The sequence below is a fragment of the Heteronotia binoei genome, chromosome 6, assembly GCF_032191835.1.
Source record: "Heteronotia binoei isolate CCM8104 ecotype False Entrance Well chromosome 6, APGP_CSIRO_Hbin_v1, whole genome shotgun sequence".
NCBI lineage: Eukaryota > Metazoa > Chordata > Lepidosauria > Squamata > Gekkonidae > Heteronotia > Heteronotia binoei.
In genome coordinates this window covers 146,283,758-146,303,956 of record NC_083228.1, presented here as the reverse complement: position 1 = coordinate 146,303,956, position 20,199 = coordinate 146,283,758, and the positions used below count along the sequence as shown (strand labels likewise).

At 50.1% G+C, this 20,199-nt stretch overlaps 1 pseudogene; it reads right to left on the bottom strand.

Moving 5' to 3' along the window:
* Positions 1-509: 509 nt before the first annotated feature.
* Positions 510-12,723, bottom strand: LOC132574398 (zinc finger protein 420-like; annotated as a pseudogene).
* Between the last annotated feature and the right edge of the window lie 7,476 nt (positions 12,724-20,199).

Here is a 20,199-nt window from a genome sequence, read left to right as displayed (position 1 = left end):
AAAATTACTGTAATGAAATGCTAAGCCTAAATGACTCCATTTTCTAACCTTTGTTACTAACCATGAGAAAAGACCTTGCATATCAAAGTAGAAGCATAAAATGTTACTAACACTTGTGTGAACATTCCTTTCCCTGAAACTAACAAAGGCAACTTTCTCTTTGAAGATAAAATGCCTCCAGTGAGACCAGCAACAACAAGGAGATAAGAGACAACGACCGAATGAAACTTTGCACCTTAGCTCAGCAATGTTTAGAAATGTGGTTTTTGCATAGTAACCTTGATGTATAACTCCTTAAAGCACATCTTAACTTGTAGCAAAGTATCAGTTCCAATCTTCCCTTACCCAGATGCTTATGGATTATTGAATAAAGCCTATACTTTGTATCAACTCAAGGTCTGGTTGATTTGAGATCCCATCGTCTGACACCCTAATGTTTTCTCCAAGTTAACTTTGTGAGGCATTTTAGACAGTTGGAGTCTAAAAAGCTCTCTTGAGCCACTCAGTTTTCAATAGTTTCTTGACCTCCTCTGACAGGCCGCTCTGCAACAGGTGTATGTGCAGTTGCTGATGTTGCCCATTTGCAGGCTGGCACCTGCGAAAGATCTCACCCAGAGGAGCGGAGCTGTTGTGGGGGCACAGAGGGGGAGAGGCAGTCTGGCAATTACAAGTGTCCAAGGCCAGGAAGGGCTTTCTGGGTAATAGCCAACACTTTATATTGAGCCCAATAACAGTGGAGAGGCTGCAGAATGGGAATCCTATATATGCTCCATATAAGCTCCCATAATAGCTGAGCTGTGAGATTTTACCCCAGCTGGAGTTTCTGAATTCACAAAGTCTGATTTACTAGCAAGAAATAATAATCTCTTTAATGAGCTCTGACTTTTCCTTAGCAGTCCTCTGATTCATAAAGAAACGCTTAATCTACGGTTGCCAACTGCCTGGAGGTAAAAAGTGGTGTCCCTTTAACAGCATGTGGGACAGTGGGATGTGTTTGAGGTCTCCAAACATGGCTAAATCTCCTGCCAAAGTCTGACCATTTTTAACATACCGTCCTGTTTAGCGTAAAATTTCTGTGTACATTCAAGCTTTCTAGAAAAGCTCTTTTGATAGGCTAAGCCGTTACAGTTTCTCCTTGTGTGGATTCTTAAGATGCTGTTGAAGATATCCATGCCAAGTGAATCTCTTTGCATTCAAAGAAGTTTTCCCATGTGGGTTCTCTGGTGCAGCTGAAGAGAGCCACTCCAACTGAATCTCTTTCCACAATCTGAGCATGTAAAAGATTTCTCCCTGTGTGGATTCTTTGATGCACTTCAAGATGGCCACTCCAACTTAATCACTTTCCACACTCTCAGCATTCAAAAGATTTCTCCCGTGTGGGTCCTTTGATGCCGTTGAAAATGGCCACTTTGACTGAATCTCTTTCCACACTCTGAGCATTCAAAAGGTTTCTCCCCTGTGTGAGTTCTCTGATGCTGTTGAAGATGGCTACTATGACTGAATCTCTTTCCACACTCTGAAAATTCAAAAGGTTTCTCCCCTGTGTGGGTTCTCTGATGTAGTTTGAGTGCCACTGAAACTGAATCTCTTTCCACACTCTGAACATTTAAAAGATTTCTCCCCTGTGTGGGTTTTCTGATGCCGTTGAAGACTGCCACTGAAACTGAATCTCTTCCCACATTCTGAGCATTCAAAAGGTTTCTCCCCTGTGTGGGTTCTGATGCTTTTGAAGATCACCACTGTGAGTGAATCTCTTTCCACACTCTGAACATTCAAAAGGTTTCTCCCCTGTGTGAGTTCTCTGATGCCGTTGAAGATGGTCACTTCGACTGAATCTCTTTCCACACTCTCAGCATTCAAAAGGTTTCTCCCCAGTGTGCGTTCTCTGATGCTGTTTTAGAGTGCCTCTGTCACTAATTTTTTCCCCACATTCTGAACATTCAAAAGGTTTCTCCCCTGTGTGGGTTCTCCGATGCAGTTGAAGATGGCTAGTATGACTAAATATCTTTCCACACTCTGAGCATTTAAAAGGTTTCTCCCCTGTGTGGGTTCTCTGATGCAGTTTTAGAGTATTACTGTGACCGAATCTCTTCCCACACTCTGAACATTCAAAAGGTTTCTCCCCTGTGTGTGTTCTCTGATGCAGTTTTAGAGTTCCACTCTGGCTGAATCTCTTTCCACACTCTGAGCATTCAAAAGGTTTCTCCCCTGTGTGGGTTCTCTGATGCAGTTTTAGAGTTCCACTCTGGCTGAATCTCTTTCCACACTCTGAGCATTCAAAAGGTTTCTCCCCTGTGTGGGTTCTCTGATGCAGTTTAAGACGGCTACTCTGACTGAATCTCTTTCCACATTCTGAGCATTCAAAAGGTTTCTCCCCTGTGTGAGTTCTCTGATGCTGTTGAAGAATGCCACTCCAACTGAATCTCTTTCCACACTCTGAGCATTCAAAAGGTTTCTCCCCTGTGTGATTTCTCTGATGCTCTTGAAGATGGCCACTCCAACTGAATCTCTTTCCACACTCTGAGCATTCAAAAGCTTTTTCCCCTGTGTGCGTTCTCTGATGCTTTTTTAGAGTGCCTCTCTCACTAAATTTTTTCCCACACTCTGAACATTCAAAAGGTTTCTCCCCCGTGTGGGTTCTCTGATGCAGTTGAAGATGGCTACTCTGTCGGAATCTTTTCCCACACTCTGAGCATTCAAAAGGTTTCTCCCCTGTGTGAGTTTTCTGATGCCTTTGAAGATGGCCACTCCGACTGAATCTCTTTCCACATTCTGAGCATTCAAAAGGTTTCTCCCCTGTGTGAGTTCTCTGATGCTGTTGAAGAATGCCACTCCGACTGAATCTCTTTCCACACTCTGAGCATTCAAAAGATTTCTCCCCTTTTTGATTTCTCTGATGCTGTTGAAGATGGCCACTCCAACTGAATCTCTTTCCACACTCTGAGTATTCAAAAGGTTTCTCCCCTGTGTGGGTTCTCTGATGCTGTTTTAGAGTACCTTTCTCACTAAATTTTTTCCCACATTCTGAACATTCAAAAGGTTTCTCCCCTGTGTGGGTTCTCTGATGCAGTTGAAGATTGCTACTCTGACTGAATCTCTTCCCACACTCTGAGCATAAAAAAGGTTTCTCCCCTGTATGAGTTCTCTGATGCCTTTGAAGATGGCCACTCCGAATGAATCTCTTTCCACATTCTGAGCATTGAAAAGGTTTCTCCCCTGTGTGGGTTCTCTGATGCAGTTGAAGATTGCTACTCTGACTGAATCTCTTTCCACACTCTGAGCATTCAAAAGGTTTCTCCCCTGTGTGCGTTCTCTGATGCAGTTGAAGATAGCCACTCTGACTGAATCTCTTTCCACATTCTGAACATTCAAAAGGTTTCTCCCCTGTGTGGGTTCTCCGATGCAGTTGAAGATTGCTACTCTGACTGAATCTCTTCCCACACTCTGAGCATTCAAAAGGTTTCTCCCCTGTGTGACTTCTCTGATGCCGTTGAAGATGGCCACTGTGACTGAATCTCTTCACATAGTCCAAACATTCAAAAGGTTTCTCCCTTGTTTGTGTTCTCTGATGCAGTTTTAGAGTGCTACTTTGACTGAATCTTTTTCCATGGTTTGAACATTCAAAATGTTTCTTGCCTCTGTGTACTTTTTGGTGCACAAGGAGCTGTGATCTATTTCTGAAGTACTTACTACACTGAGGGGATTTACATGTCTTAATTATTCTCTTTTTTGGAAAATGTACGTTAAACCTTTTTCCTTCTCTCTTCTCATCCATACTGCTGTCTTCTTTTCTCTTAGATCTGCCTCGATTTCTACTGTTTTCCTTCAAGTCTTGAACTCGATCTGGCAGCTGCTGCTCAAATTCCTCACCCTCCTCGTTATTCTGATCATCCCCTGATGGAATAAAGAAAGAGATCCCTTGAACAAATGGGAGGGCAGGTAATGTCCAAAAACATCTCTGTGACTGCAGCCTCCTCCAGCTTCCCTGATCTTAACCACTTCTCCCCTTTCCCCAGAATGTCTAGCATTTAAGGATTCCTCATCCCCTCAAGAGCCACGTCTGGGCTTGCAATGCCAATTCCCTCCCACACACACACTCCAGCCTCATCTAGCCAGAAGCCACGCAGGGTTCCTGAATGCCATGAATTTCCAACAACATAGAAAGATTTTTTGAAGATGGTGCTTGGCAACTGAAAAGAAAAACAAGTGATTTTAAAATATCAAAGCAGACAGTATAAGCCAGCACTCTTACTATAATAATAATAATATAATAATAATAAATTTTATTTATATCCCGCTCTCCCCACCTCGGCAGGCTCAGGGCGGCTAACAACATTTTATAAAAACATACAATAATAGATAAAAGCCTTTAAATTTAACAATATAAACATTAACAATAAACTTAATAACATTAAAACCAATCCAATAAGTGCAGTTATTCAGCGGTATAGATCTTCAAACCGCATTGGCAGATCCTTAATTACCGATCTTCTTAGCAGTCCAAGTGTGCAAGTTTAAAAAGGGCGGTCTTGCAGGCCCTGCGGAACTGATCAAGGTTCCGCAGGGCCCGCACCTCCTCGGGGAGTCGGTTCCATAGGGTAGGGGCCGCGATTGAAAATGCCCTTGCTCTAGTATTCTGGTATTTAATCTCCTTTGGCCCAGGGATGGTCATTAGATTTTTCCCAACTGACCTCAGTGCTCTCTGGGGTTCATATGGGGAAAGACGGTCCCTCAGGTAGGCAGGTCCTCGGCCATATAAGGCTTTAAAGGTAATGACCAAAACTTTGTACTGGACCCGGTATATAATCGGCAGCCAGTGCAGTTCACGTAGCCCCGGCCGTATATGTTCCCGTTTTGGGAGTCCCAACAACAGCCTGGCCGCCGCGTTCTGCACTAGCTGCAGTCTCCGAGTCCGGCACAGAGGTAGCCCCAAGTAGAGGGCGTTACAATAGTCTAGTCTTGAGGTGACCGTTGCGTGGATCACTGTTGCGAGGTCCCGGCGCTCAAGGAAAGGGACCAACTGCCTTGCCCGCTTCAGATGGAAGAATGCTGACTTGGCAGTGGCTGCTATCTGGGCCTCCATCGATAATGAAGGCTCCAGTAAAACACCCAGGCTCTTTACCTGGTGCGCTGCTTTCAATAGCGCACCATCGAAGGCCGGGAGAGCTATTTCCCTTCCCAGAGCGCCGCGACCCACGCAAAGGACCTCTGTCTTCGCTGGGTTCAACTTCAGCCCACTCAGCCTGAGCCATGTCGCAACAGCCTGTAAGGCCCGGTCGAGATTCCCTGGTGCGGGGTCGGGCCAGCCGTCCATTAATAGATAGAGCTTACTTCTATTGCTCTCAGGCAGACTTCCAGGTTAATTCAGATCCGAGCCTTGGCTGGCTGGCGGGGAATCCCAGGGGAAGTGGAGACTCATCCAGCAGTGCCTCTTGCTGCAATCCAGGAACCCCCAGGGAAAGAGGCAAAAGTGTGGGATTTTATCAGGAAGGACCAGGAACTCCCAGAGGCGATCAAAGAGCTTTTCCCAGATGACTCACTGCAACAATAAACACTGCAATTTATCTTATCTTATCTAACAATGAACACGCTGCTGTTTCGCACGACAGCAGGGGAAAGAAAGCTTTGAGATCAAACTCCTGTAGCTAGAAGGGAGGGGCCCTGTGAACACAGCACTGGATTCTCCCCCAGCCAGCGGTGCTGTAATGCTGAGTGAAACAGAAACCTATTTGCACAGCCTGAAATAGCACGCTGAAGGACGAAAAGCTGATTACAGAGCTCTTGCTCAGAAGGAGTTCCTAACACTCCAAATCCGGCCCCGGAAGGCCTCACTCCCTCCTTACTCAGCGGGCTGCATGATTGTACCAAACTAAATCTTGATCAGAAAGAAGTGAATGAAGAAAACCCCCATGGCTACTCCTTCCCTTTTCCCGGGAAATAACCGTCCAGGAAACTCACTCTCAGCCAGCTCATTTGGGAAAGAAATCTGTTTTTGGGATCCCCTTGAGAAACACTCCAGCCTTCCTTCGGATGTGAGGACGTTGTCTTTCTCCACCAAAGCCTCTCTTATACTTCTGTCTTCTTTGGGAGGGGGGGAGGATGGGGGGGGGAGAGAAATCATTGTTATCAGAGCCGGATCTACATATTTTTCAGCACAAAAATATGGTTTTAAAAACGGAATACTTTTTTCTATCAGCTTTACTTTGAGAAAGAGATGAGATCAGAGTTTCAAGTGGACACACTGGCAAGGGGGAAATGAGTGAAGTTGCCTCTTCCGACTCTACTGGTGGAACACAGAGAAGGGCAGAGTTTGCCTGGGGAAGAAAATAAAGGGCGAGCACAGACAAAAGCTAAAAGGGAGCCCTGCTCCCCCCCTTCACCCAGGCTCCCCACCCACACTCCCTGTGAATGAGGAAGGAGGGGACCTCTCAAGGCTTCTCCTGAGGGACCACTTGACCTGTCAGTGCAGCAAATTTATTCCCCTTTGTCTAGGGAACAGGCTGTGCTGCTGCCCCCATTGCCTTGGGGGGTAAATGAATGTATTGAAACTAAACTAGAGTGGAGTAGAGCAGCAACCTCTAGTAGAGCAGCAGTAGTGGTGGCGGGGAATATCCTTCTTAAAATGTGGTGCCCAAAACTGAAAAGAGAAAGCTAGCAGCAAAAGCAGCCCTGTGCATCCTCCCCCAACTTTCCCATCGCAATTACAGAAAACAGAGAGGCCCTAGGCGCCCGCAAGTACATGGCAAGCCCTTTGACATCGGCAGCTTCAATTCCAACCAATAGTCCTTCAACTTTACAGGAATCCACGGTCCAGCAGCTCCTGAGGAAACCACGCAGTGTTCCAAATCCAAAGTAGTCTAGTACAGCAGATAAATCTTGCACACAGAAGTCTTGAACACAGTGATGAGCTAGTGTTTATATCCCTCCGTTTCACTAGAAGTGTTGACCAGTTTTCATACAGAGCATGGCAAGATTCCGATATTTTTGCACACAATTAAACTACAATCTCCAAGGTTTTGCCAATTGTGCAGTTGAGAGAGCCTGGCAAACTAAGCTCTCCCACCCCCCTTCCTCCCCAAGGGAGGAGCCTCAGCCAGTGGAGAAACAGAGACTTTGATCTGTAGCTCCTATGCAGCTGAGCAAGCATGGCAAGGCAAGCTGTGATGCAGAAGGAAGCAAGAGATGCGGAGAAGGAAGCAGATGACAGCCAGTTGCTCAGGAGCCTTATAAGAGCCCTCTGAGGGCCTGAATCAGCCCCCAGGCCGCATTTTTCGCACCCCTGATTTAGGCTATAGTTGGAATACTTATGTAGTAACAAGGAAAGGCAAGGCAAGGCAAGGCAAGGCAAGGCAAGGAAAGGAAAGGAAAGGAAAGGAAAGGAAAGGAAAGGAAAGGTCCCCTGTGCAAGCACCAGTCATTTCTGACTCTGGGGTGACGCTGCCATCACAACTAGATGTACTGTCGAATACCAGGGATTTCATGTGTAAGATAGAACAGTGAGCTTTTCATGATTTTCTGTTGCTGAGGTGTAGAAACTGCACTGTTTAGTGGTGTCTCCGTTTTACATCCTTCATAAATCTTTCTATGTTTTAGAAGTTTTAGGAAAAGAGAAATCAGAATCTTGCCCCTTCCAGAGTCTTTCTGAGGATCTCTATTCTGGGCCAGCCTGAGCTCAGCATGAAATCCTCAGTGGAGGAGGACTCCTCAGGAGAAGGGGAGTCACGCATGGCTGGCTCTGAGTCCGCAGAAGCAGGAAACAGGCTGATGAGCTGCAGGCTGATGAAGACTCACCACCACCAGCTGACCCAGAGCCACCACCCAGCCCTGATGCAGCAGCTGAGGCTGAAGTAATTAAGAGAGGCTGAGGGACTTGGGAATCTTCAGTCTGCAGGAGAGGAGGTTGAGGGGGGACATGATTGCTCTCGTGAAGTATTTCAAGGGCTGTCATTTAGAGCAAGGTGGGGAGCTGTTCATGTTGGCAGCAGAGGAAAGGACTTGTAATAACAGGTTTAAATGAAGAGAGGGAACGTACATGCTGGATATTAGGGGAACTTTTTAACAGCAAGAGTTGTTCAACAGTGGAATTGGTGGAAGCCTGCATGTTGTGGAAGCAACAAGTCATCCTCTTAGATTTTGTGACCACAACACCTGACCTTTTCTGTGTTTGATCTTGGACTTTGACTTCAGCTTTGTGACTCTCAAGCTTGTGCAGGACCCTTGGACCTCCAGGCTACACACTCTGGTTTACCCCTTCTGGTAACGACCCTTCGGCTTGTGCACTTTTGGTTTGTGGACTTCTGAGACTAATTTCTGGAATCTGTGTGAGCACCTGAACATGTCTGGCTTGCTGGCTCTCATCCCCATCCTTGCCTCTGGCCAGGACACCATCTCTGGTTAGGGGTGATGGCCACAATACTGGCCTCAGTTGCCCCTGGCAAGTATCTGGAGAGGCCTCAAAATGATGCATTGCTGTGCAATAGTTTGATTCATGCATCGGCCCATGTGGAGCAATTCACACCTTTGGCAGCTGTGGAAGATCCTCCTTACCCAGAGAGATTACGCTCAGATAGTTCTCCTGCATGACTTCTCTGTAGAGAGTTTTCTGGCCCGGATCCAGCAGGTCCCATTCTGCTGGGGTGAAACAAACAGACACCTCCTCAAAGGAAAAGGGGCACTGGAAGAAAAAGCAGATTCCCTCATCAGGGATGATGCCAGGCAGAGACTGCTCATTGGAAGGGAGCAGTCTGGGATGGAACGGGATGTATGTCTTGGCTTAGGTCAAAGTAGTGGTATTCAGAGCCTCTCTCACCTGGACCACTGTAGAAACAAAACAAAAACAGCCCTGAGAAAGGAGGGAGAACCCAGGCTGTCCCCTGTCAGTTTATATGACAGTTTCTAACACATGCTAGGAAAGTGAAACTGATCTGCCAGGTAGATCATCTAAGTGACAGGAGGTGGCTGGTTGCCAGAGGTTGCATCAGCCTGAAGCACAGTCAGCATGACTCAGCAGGAAGCTGATTGGTTACCTGGCTGGACATTATGTATAAAGGTGCAAAGACACTTTGCTATGTGTGGGTTAAGGAAGTTGGAGAGCAGCGGAGCATTCTGTCAGATTGGAGAGTGAGAGGTGTGTAAATAAACTGTATATAGTGGTTTTACAACTACTGTGTGCAACCTTCATTCTTGCGTCACTAAAGACCACCCTCTTAAGCTCTAGGCGCATCAACATCCCCTGCTCATTTCCCCTACCTGGACTGGAGGTAAAGCAACTGTTTCCACACCTCTGGAATGACTCAACAGCGTCTCTCCACAGCCTGTTAGGAAGAAAAAGGAGGAAGGGTGTTTGTTGTGACTTCCTCTTCCAGTTGCTTGTTTGTTCCTCGCTTCACACACTCCCTTCCCAGGAGTTGAAAACCTTGCCTTGTGTACACTCCATACATCCTTTTACTAAATTCTGGGAGAGGCAGAAGAGAAGTACCCATGAGCCTCAGGGGGTGAGAAAAGCTGCCAACATATTCCAGGCTTCTGTGAGACCTGAAATGTTCCCTGTGAACTCTGAAGTTCCAAAGGTCACAGCATCCCTGCTGGATCAGACCAAATGACCAGGAATCCCCTTCTCCTGCCAGCTGGCAGTGGGCCCTTCAGCCTAGACTGGGTGTGGAAAAAGTGGGGGGTGGTAATGACATGACTTTACTTGAGCGCTTCTGGAGAATCCAGGGTAGCATCCGTGCCAAGCTTCATCCCAAGGCCCTCCCCGAATCTCCTGGGATGCCAGGCCACATCTGGTCACCCCTCCTGCAGCACCTGATTTCCTACAGTGGCCTGCCAGGTGCCCCTATAAGAGAGGGCCCACAAGCTAAATTTCTGCATGGTTATTTGGCGCTTATTAAATGGTTTTCAGTGCTCAGTGCTGCCCCAGAAGGCAGAGGCTCCCCGTATTCTCCCGGATGAATAGCTCTGCCCAGTTTTGTCTAACTTTACTTCTCTTTTTTTGAGCCACCCTGAGTTCCTCCTATGGAAGGAAGGTGAGATATGAATGTTCTAATTAATGGGAGGAACTGCACTCTATAATTCTTTCTAATCCCCTTTCAGAAGAATGACATTCAGTGGACATTCAGTGATATGTGCAGAAGTACTGAATTCTTTTCCAGACCTGAACTCTCAACCCATCACATTCATGGGGTGCCCCAATTGTAAACAGGCAGAATGAGACCTTACCACAAGAGAGGGCATCTTGGGCACCCTCCTGGGCCTGCGCCCTCTGCCCTTCCTCCAAGGAACCTCGCTCTGCCTCAGGGAATGGAGCTTCTCTCTCCAAGGATGGTCCCCACATCTGAAAGAGCAGCGAGTGAGAAGGGGAAGAGATGGAACGGAGAAGAGACCAAGCAACGGATCCTGCCCCACTCCCAGACTCTGCACTCTTCCATCAGCAGACCCAGTGAGTTGTCTGGAGAGAGCAGAAATTCTCTAGTAGAGGAGGCAGCTGAAGGAGGCTGTTAAATCTCCCATTTGAATGATTAACACTTGGACAAATATCTCTCAGGGAAACTTTAGAATTAACTCCAATATCCTTGCTTGAAGTGGACACAGCTGGAGGAAACCCCCTCACCTGCTCTGCCTGCCTCTTCTCCTCGGCCTGACTCAGGAGGAAGCCTTCGGCCAAGGCCACCGCCTGGGAACTGGTCTCCGGCCCACATTCCCTGACCCAGCGCTGCATTTCCTGGGGCAGGAGGGCTAGGAACCTCTCCAGGATCAGCAGCTCCACCATCTGCTTCTTGGAGTTCCTCTCTGGCTTCAGCCAGTGGCTGCAGAGTCGATGGAGCAGGCTGCAAACCTCTCGGGGCCCATCAGCCTCACGGTACTGGAAATGCTTGAAGTGTTGGCCATGCACCTCTGAGATCTCCGTGACCTGAGAAGGTGTCTCTGGCACAGGGCTTTCCCAGCCTTCACCACCACCCCCAGCTTGGGTGGGAGGGGGGCCTTTGCTTGCAGCTCCTTCTGGGTCCTGCTCTTCCATCTCCCTCCCCTTCACTTGGGTCACCTCCGACTGGACAGAGATGCCTTGAGTCACTTAACTGTAAAGAGATACAGAGACAGTCACATGTCACAAGGAAAGCGAATGAGAATTGCCCTGGTAGATCAGAAGTAAAGTGCTTCTTGCGGTTTGTAGACCTGGTTGAATATAATTTTGTTATATGACATACCAAGCTATTTTAGATCTGCCTGCTTTGTTCTTTAGAATAGTTAAATGTCTCAGTTGGGCTCTTTAAGGATGTTACAAGCCTAGACTCTCATTCCATGGGTTCAGTCTACCCAGTCTACTGGATAGAGATGCCTTTAGTCACCTGACTGTAAAGAGATACAGAGACAGTCACATGTCACAAAAAAGCGAATGAGAATTGCCCTGGTGGATCAGAACTAAAGTGCTTCTTGTGGTTTATAAACATGGTTTAAAATAATTTTGTTGTAGGACATAGCAAGCTATTTTAGAGATGCTTCCTGAGTTCTCTGGGAAAGTTAATGGTCTCTGTTTGGCTGCTAAAGGGCGTTACAAGCTTAGCCTCTCAGTACATGGGTTCAGTCTGTCCAAGGGGCTAATTCTTAAGTTAAACTGAGGCCCCTAAAGGACCAGGGGGACTGGTGACCCCTTAACTGTTGTCTGTATCTCTGCAATAGACCTGAGGTCCTAGGCGAGAGCACCTCTTTCAAAAGCCATGGGGGTCCCCCTTTGAACTGCGGGGTTCACCTGTTAGATCTCCAGCAAACATGTCTTTTGGGGAGGCTGAAAACCAGCTCCTCATGGCTCTTGTCACAACTAGAAGGAGACTCTCAAGGCAGTTGCAGGGGCTACTCACGTAACCACAGGGGCTCAGTTAATTACTCTCAACATTCCACAGTTACGAAGGTACATTTACATATCCATCTCCAATTCTGATATTTACTTCTCTATGATTCTCCCCAGAATTAAATCCAAACAAATGGTGACCAGGTAAACTGAGCTTGCTATCCCTGTTTGGTCCTTGCATCTCTTAAGCATCTTCATTACGTTGTATGCTAGTTTGCTTGTCAGTGGGAAAGGGCCCAAACCAGAGTGACCACTCTGGTTTGGGGTTCAACCCAGGCTGGGCCCAGAATATCCCCCTCTTCATCCTCCCAACCCTCCCCCACCCGCCCACACACCAGGGGGGTCCTGACAGGTGACCCCTCAAGCCTGAAGTGTCAGAAGGACCCAGGCCCATTAAGGCTTCCGTGGAGGAGGGGGGGATCGAACCCGGCTCCCCCAGATAAGAGTCCCTGCATTAACCGCACGACACCCCACTGGCTCTCAGCTGGTCCCGGGCAGTTCAGGTGTGCGGGGAAAGGGGGCGGGGGGGGGGTGCAGCAGAAGACGTGCGGGAGGAAGGGGATGGAGTCTGGGGAATGGCCGGGGGGCCCTCGACGCTCTTGGCCGCAGCAGCATCCAGGGGGCTCCAGGCGCGCCTCCCCCCCCCGTCTCCCTTGGGTGCTGCAAGGCCCCCTTCCCTACCTGGCCGCCTCGCCTTCCCCTCCTCCGGCCCTCGGAGCTGCTGCAGCCTTTGCAACCGGAGGAGGGTCGCAGGAGTCCCGGCTGCTGCTCTCTCCTTCGGCCCCTCCTGCCCCACCGGCGCAGCACCCCAACCCCAGCAGCAGAGCTTGCGCGTCTTCCGTTCCGGCGCTCCCTTTGCAAAGGCCGGGCCCGGGCATGCACGCCTTCCTCCCCTCCCCTTCCTGGATATGAAAGGGGCTCCAGCACCCCCTGGCTCCGGCCTCTGCTCTGCCGGGATTGCAGCTCTCCCGGACGCCTCTCCGTGGGGCGGGACCGCTTTGGGTTGCAGAAGGAAAAAAAATATCCTGCCCCTTTTGCAGGGAGAACTCAGCCTTGCAGCCTTCCTGCCTCGTTGCAGACGCCTGGGAGGGGCCTCCGTGCACCGGGGGCAGAAGGAAGGAGGGTTCTTCTCTTGCAAACGAGGGGGGAGGGTCAGTCTTTGAAATGGGGGGGGGGCATGAGCCCTCTGGGATGCCCCCCCCCCAGCATCACTTCCGTGTCTAGAATCCTAGGCAGGCAGCCCGGCAGCTGTTTTCCCCTTGCATTCTGAGAGCTGCCTTCCACTAAATCAGAGACCCTCCCCCTCCCCCCCGCCGTCCATCCATGCCAGTGTCCACTCAACCTGGCAGGGCCCCCCCAGGACCTCGCGAGTCTTTCACATCACTTCCTCCCCCCAGTCTGGACAGGAGACCTTCTGCACGCCAAGCGGATGCTCTGCCTGGCAGCCACAGCCCCTCCCTCTCCTAATCCCAGGTTTCCTTTCAGCCTGCAGACGGTGCTAGTCCTCAGTGCTCTCAGGCAGCCGCCCAGCCCTGGGGCCCATCACAGCCAGTGTTGTCTGCTCAGACCGGCAGTGGCTCTGCAGGGTCTCAGGCCGAGGTCTTTTGCATCACCCACTGCCTGGTCCTTTTAACTGGAGATCCCAGGGATTGAACCAGGCATGCTCTGCTACCACTGAGCCATGAGCCTCTGGGCCGTGGAAGGAGGAAGGGGCGCTCTGCCTTATGCTGAAGGACCATTCATCTCTCAAGTGCCCATCGTTGTGACTGGCAGCTGCTCTCTTGCATGCACCTGGCCTTTTAAACTGGCGACTGGACTGGGGCTCTTCTGCGGGCAAATCAGATTCTCTGTTGCTGAGCACCCCCCACTCCAGGTTGGGATTTTCTCCCCTTCCCCCAAAGTGATTCCTGTCTATAAGATTGACAAGGCCACCTCATTACTTGACAGAATGGGCCAGAGGGCAACAGGAGCTGACCTCCTGCGTCCTTCACAGGGAAGTCTTTGTGTCTCGGGCTTCCTGGTCTCCCCACTGCCGTTTGGAGCACCGTCTCCTTTCCTCGAAGCCAGGAAGTGGACTGGAAACGTCTCAGCTGATGTGGTGAACAGGATTGGCAAGGGCGGATTTTTATTTTAAAAATTCCTCTCCATGAGTGAGTGTGGGAACATAGACTGGCCTACTTCACAGGGTTGTTCTGGTTGTTTTTTCCGCCAAGCCTCCCAGTGGAGCTCTGATGCTTACAAGCCCAAGCTGCATTGGAGGGGGGGGGCTCTCTTTACCCTTACAGTGGAGCGACAGTCCCTTCCATCATCAGGTAATTGGCCTCAGTAATTCATGCATGGTCTAATCTTTAAGAAAACTCATGTCCAGTGGCAGCTTTCCTTAAATCTGGTTGGGGGCCGCAAAGAGGGCTGCCTGGTCCTAATTTTGCAAACAAACAGGAAATAAGGCTGTACAATCACAAATAAAACACTTTGTGATGTTATAAATTCATAACACTTCAGAGCTAAAATATATTATTTCAGTTCAAATCAAAATTGAATCAATGGGCATAAAATATGCAGAAATTGGATGATCCTTAAGTGTTTCTGCCAGTTCACAGATATAGCTGAATTCAAGGATGTGATGCACCCATAGCCAAAACTGAAGATGTGACGACACGCACCCTCGGTTGATACTTTTGCATGTTTCAAGAGAATCTCTCTTCTTCTGGTCACGGAACAGGAAGGGGCGCTCTGCCTTATGCTGAAGGACCATTCATCTCTCTTGAGTGCCCATCGTTCTGACTGTCAGCCGCTCTCCTGCATGCACCTGGCCTTTTAAACTGGCGACTGGACTGGGGCTCTTCTGCAGGCAAATAAGAGTCTCTGTTGCTGAGCCCCCCCCCCCCCCCGTGGGTTTTCTCTCCCACCCCCAAAGTGATCCCTGTTTACAAGGCTGCCTCATTACTTGACTGAAGGGGCCAGAGGGCAACAGGAGCTGACCTCCTGCGTCCTTTGCAGGGAAGTCTTTGTGTCTGGGGCTTCCTGGTCTCCCCACTGCAGTTCAAAGCAGCATCTCCTTTCCTCCAAGGCAGGAAGTGGGCTTGGAAAGTCTCAGCTGATGTGGTGAACAGGATCCGCAAGGACAGAAAGTTTTTATTTTAAAAAATCCTCTCCATAACTGGGTGTTAAAAATGAAGACTGGCCTACTTCACAGGGTTGTTCTGGTTGTTTTCCCCCCCAAGCCTCCCAGTGGAGCACTGAGATTGACAAGCACAGGTTGCATGGGCGCGGGGGGGGGGGCGCTCTCTTTACCCTTACAGTGGAGTGGCAGTCACTTGAGTCGTAAGGAAATAGGGCTCAGGTAATTCACGTGTGGTCCAATATTTATGGAAGCTGGGAAGGCCCATGTCTCAGGGGCAGCTTTCCTCTAATTCGGGTTTGGGGGCAGAAAAGAGGGCTGCCTGGTCCTAATTTTGTAAACAAAAAGGAATGGAGGCTGAAAAAGCACAAACAAAGCACTGTGCAGTGTTATAAATTCACAACATGGCGCTGAACACTTCAGTGCTGGAATATATTATTTCACTTCAAATCAAAATTGAATCAGAATGTGCTGAATATACATAAATGGGATGGTTTTAGCCACGGCCATCCTATCCAGTCCATACCAATTTTCACCTGAAATTCTTACAGTTCTACCATGATGCTCAACATCCAACTGGAGTAATCCTTGTGTGTTTCTGCCAGTTCGCACATAGAGTGGAATTCAGCAATGTGATGTACTCATTGTCAAAACTGAAAATGTGACAACATGGACCTGAGGTTGACACTTCTGCATGTTTCAAGAGAATCTTTCATCTTCTGGTCACCTTAGTTGATGCAAAACGTAGGCTATGCCAGACAGACCCGATTGGCAAACGGTCCTTCCCTGTCAGCGAGGCCTCAGTGGGTGGCCTCTGATACAGAGACAGTCATATGTCACAAAAAAGCAAATGAGAATTGACCTGGTAGATCAAAAGTAAAGTGCTTCTTGTGCTTTGTAGACCTGGTTTAATATAATTTTGTTATATGACATACCAAGCTGTTTTTGATCTGCCTGCTTTGTTCTTTGGAATAGTTAACTGTCTCAGTTGGGCTGTTTAAGGATTTTACAAGCCTAGACTCTCATTCCATAAGTTCAGTCTGTCCAAGGGGCTGATTCTTAAGTTAAGCTGAGGCCCCAAAAGCACCAGAGGGACTGGGGAGCCCCCTAATCGTTGTCTGCATCTCTTCAATAGACCTGAAGGGTTAGGCAAAAGCACCTCTTTCAAAAGCCATGGGGGTCCCCCTTTGAACTGCGGGGTTCACCTGTTAGATCTCCAGCAAACATTTCTTTTGGGGAGGCTGAAAACCAGCTCCTCATAGCTCTTGTCACAACTAGAAGGAGACTCTCAAGGCAGTTGCAGGGGCTACTCCCGTAACCACAGGGGCTCAGTTAATTACTCTCAACATTCCACAATTAAAAAGACACATTTACATATCCATCTCCAATTCTGATATTTACTTCTCTATGATTCTCCCCAGAATTAAATCCAAACAAATGGTGACCAGGTAAACTGAGCTTGCTATCCCTGTTCAGTCCTTGCATCTCTTAAGCATCTTCATTGTATGCTAGTTTGCTGGCCAGCGACCACTCTAGTTTGGGGTTCAACCCAGGCAGGGCCCAGAATAGCCCCCTCTTCACCTTTCCCCCCACCCACCCACACACCAGGGGGGGGCCTGACAGGTGACCCCTCAACACTGAAGTGTCAGAAGGACCCAGGCCCATTAAGGCTTCCGTGGAGGAGGGGGGGATCGAACCGGCTCTCCCAGATAAGAGTCCCTGCATTAACCGCAGGACGCCCCACTGGCTCTCAGCTGGTCCCGGGCAGTTCAGGTGTGCGGGGAAAGGGGGCGGGGAGGGGGGGTGCAGCAGAAACGTGCGGGAGGAAGAGGATGGAGTCTGGGGAATGGCCGGGGGGCCCTCGACGCTCTTGGTTGCAGCAGCATCCAGGGGGCTCCAGGCGCGCCTCCCCCCCCCCCCGTCTCCCTTGGGTGCTGCAAGGCCCCCTTCCCCACCTGGCCGCCTCGCCTTCCCCTCCTCCGGCCCTCGGAGCTGCTGCTGCTTTTGCAACCGGGGGAGGGTCGCAGGAGGCCCGGCTGCTGCTCTCTCCTTCGGCCTCTCCTGCCCCACCGGCGCAGCACCCCCCCGCCCCCGGCAGCAGAGCTTGCACGTCTTCCGTTCCGGGGGCCCCTTTGCAAAGGCCGGGCCCGGGTATGCAAGCCTTCTTCCCCTTCAGTTCCTGGATTCCGGCTAGGGAAGGGGCTCCAGCGCCCCCTGGGTCTGGCCTCTGTTCTGCCGGGGCTGCAGCTCTCCCAGAAGCCTCTCCGTGGGGCTGGACCGCTTTGGGTTGCAGAAGGAAAAAAAATATCCTGCCCCTTTTGCAGGGAGAGCTCAGCCTTGCAGCCTTCCTGCCTCTTTCCAGACGCCTGGGAGGGGCCTCCTTGCACCAGGGAGAGAAGGAAGGAGGGTTCTTCTCTTGCAAACGAGGGGGGAGGGTCAGTCTTTGAAATGGTGGAGGGGGAGGGGGAATGAGCCCTCTGGGATGCCCCGGCAAGCATCACTTCTGTGGCCAGAATCCTAGGCAGGCAGCCGGGCAGCTGTTTCCCCTTTGCATTCTGGGAACTGCCTTGCACCAAATCAGAGCCCCCCCCCCCCCTCCATCCAGGTCAGTATTGTCCACTCAGACTGGCAGGCCTCTGCGGAACCTCAGGAGTCCTTCACATCACTCCCTCCCCCGGTCTTTGGACAGGAGACCTTCTGCACGCCAAGCAGATGCTCTGGCCCTGAGCCACAGCCCCCGCTCCCTAATCCCAGCTTTCCTTTCAGCCTACAGACGGTGCTAGTCCTCAGTGCTCTCAGGCAGCCGCCCAGCCCTGGGGCCCATCACAGCCAGTGTTGTCTGCTCAGACCGGCAGCGGCTCTGCAGGGTCTCAGGCTGAGGTCTTTCACATCACCCACTGCCTGGTCTGTTTAACTGGAGGTGCCAGGGATTGAACCAGGGACCTTCTGCATGCAGAGCAGATGCTCTTCCACTGAGCCATGAACCTCTGGGCCGTGGAAAGAGGAAGGGGTGCTCTGCGTTATGCTGAAGGACCATTCATCTCTCTAAAATGCCCATCATTCTGATTGGCAGCCGCTCTCTTGCATTTACCTGACCTTTTAAACTGGCCACTGGACTGGGGCTCTTCTGCAGGCAAATCAGAGTCTCTGTTGATGAGCCCCGCCCCCTCCGTTGGATTTTTTTCCCCCCAAGCTCAAAGCAATTCCTATTTATAAGATTAACCAGGCCGCCTCCTCCTTACTCGACCAAAACGGCCAGAGGGCAACAGGAGCTGATCTCCTGCCTCCTTTGCAGGGACGTCTTTCTGTCTTCCTGGTCTCCTCTCTGCAGTTCAAGGCCCCGTCTCCTTTCCTCCAAGGCAGGAAGTGGGCCGGGAAAGTCACAACTGATGTGGTGAACAGGATTGGCAAGGACAAAGTTTTTATTTTAAAATCCTCTCCATAAGTGGGTGTCGAACGTGCAGATTGGCCTACTTCACAGGGTTGTTCTGGTTGTTTTCCCCCCCAAGCCTCCCAGTGGGGCACTGATGGTTACAAGCACAGTCTGCATGGACGGGGGGGGGGGCTCTCTTTCCCCTTACAGTGGAGTGGCAGTCACTTGAGTCGTAAGGAAATAGGGCTCAGGTAATTCACGTGTGGTCCAATCTTTATGGAAGCTGGGAAGGCCCATGTCTCAGGAGCAGCTTTCCTCTAATTTGGGTTGGGGGGCAGAAAAGAGGGCTGCCTGGTCCTAATCTTGTAAACAAAAAGGAATGAAGGCTGAAAAAGCACAAACAAAGCACTGTGCAGTGTTATAAATTCACAACATGGCGCTGAACACCTCAGTGCTGGAATATATTATTTCACTTCAAATCCAAATTGAATCAGTATGTGCTGCATACACATAAATGGGATGGTTTTAGCCACGGCCACCCTATCCAGTCCATACCAATTTTCACCTGAAATTCTTACAGTTCTACCATGATGCTCAACATCCAACTGGAGTAATCCTTGTGTGTTTCTGCCAGTTCGCACATAGAGTGGAACTCAACAATGTGATGTACTCATTGTCAAAACTGAAAATGTGACAACATGGACCTGAGGTTAACACTTTTCCATGTTTCAAGAGAATCTCTCTTCTTCTGGTCACCTTAGTTGATGCAGAACTTAGGTTATGTCAGACAGACCCGATTGGCAAACCGTCCTTTCCTGCCAACGAGGCCTCAGTGGGTGGGGCACAGGTGTGAGGGGAACGGCAGGGGCTTCCCTCAGATGGGCACTCCCCCCCCCCCTGGAGCCTTCCAGCCCCACACACCCCTCCTCCCCCCTTCAGCAGGAAAGGGCCACAAGCAGCTGCAAGCAACCACCAAACCAGGGAGAGCCCCAAATGGCCCCCTCCTCACCTTCCCAAGGACCCCACACACCCCAGGAAGGGCACTGACAGGTGACCGATGAAGCTTCTGAGGCAAATTAAAGCTTCTATTTAAACAAGGTGGGAAGAAACCAAGAGAGGAGGGAAAACAACCGCTCGGGAGGAGCCCTTTTAGCAGACTGAGCAGGGAGACATTATCTCCATGGCAACCCTGGACAGGCCTCCTCCCCGGGCACTGCTTCGCTACCTGCAGCCCAGGCTCCCAGGAGGCAACGGGCTGCCCTGGCTTGGGGGGACAACATGCCTTGAACCAGCCTGCATGCAAGCCAACCAGGTAGGGTTGCCAACTCTGGGTTAGGGGATTCCTGGAGATTTCAGGGGTGGAGCTTGGGGAGGACAGGGGTTTTTTGGAGGGAGGAAGTGTTCAATAATGGGTTCAGTGGGAAAGAATGAGGGCTCCCAGAGTAGCCACTTTTACTCAGTCATTCAGCATAACTATATCCAAGTAAAACTGGCTTGCAAGCCCCAGCTGTGGCCTGATTACATACAGTGAGACCCCACCCTGCTCCCACCCACAGGAAGCCCCCTCTAGGTGGCCCCAGGCAGCCTGGCCAACCCTGGTTCTCGCAGATGGAGACGCTCACGAAGTCCCTAATGCTTCAGGCAAGGACATAAGACCACCTCAAAGTTCTGGGATGGATGGAGGCTCACCCGCTGAAACTTCATCCCCCGCTCACGGTTACTGGCTTTCCTCCCTGGTTTTGGTGTTATGTGTGTTTATATGTTTCTACTACTGATAATTTACTAATAATCACAAAATTAATAGTAATAATAGTAAGTTTTATTTATATCCCGCCCTCCCCGCCGGGATATGTATACACA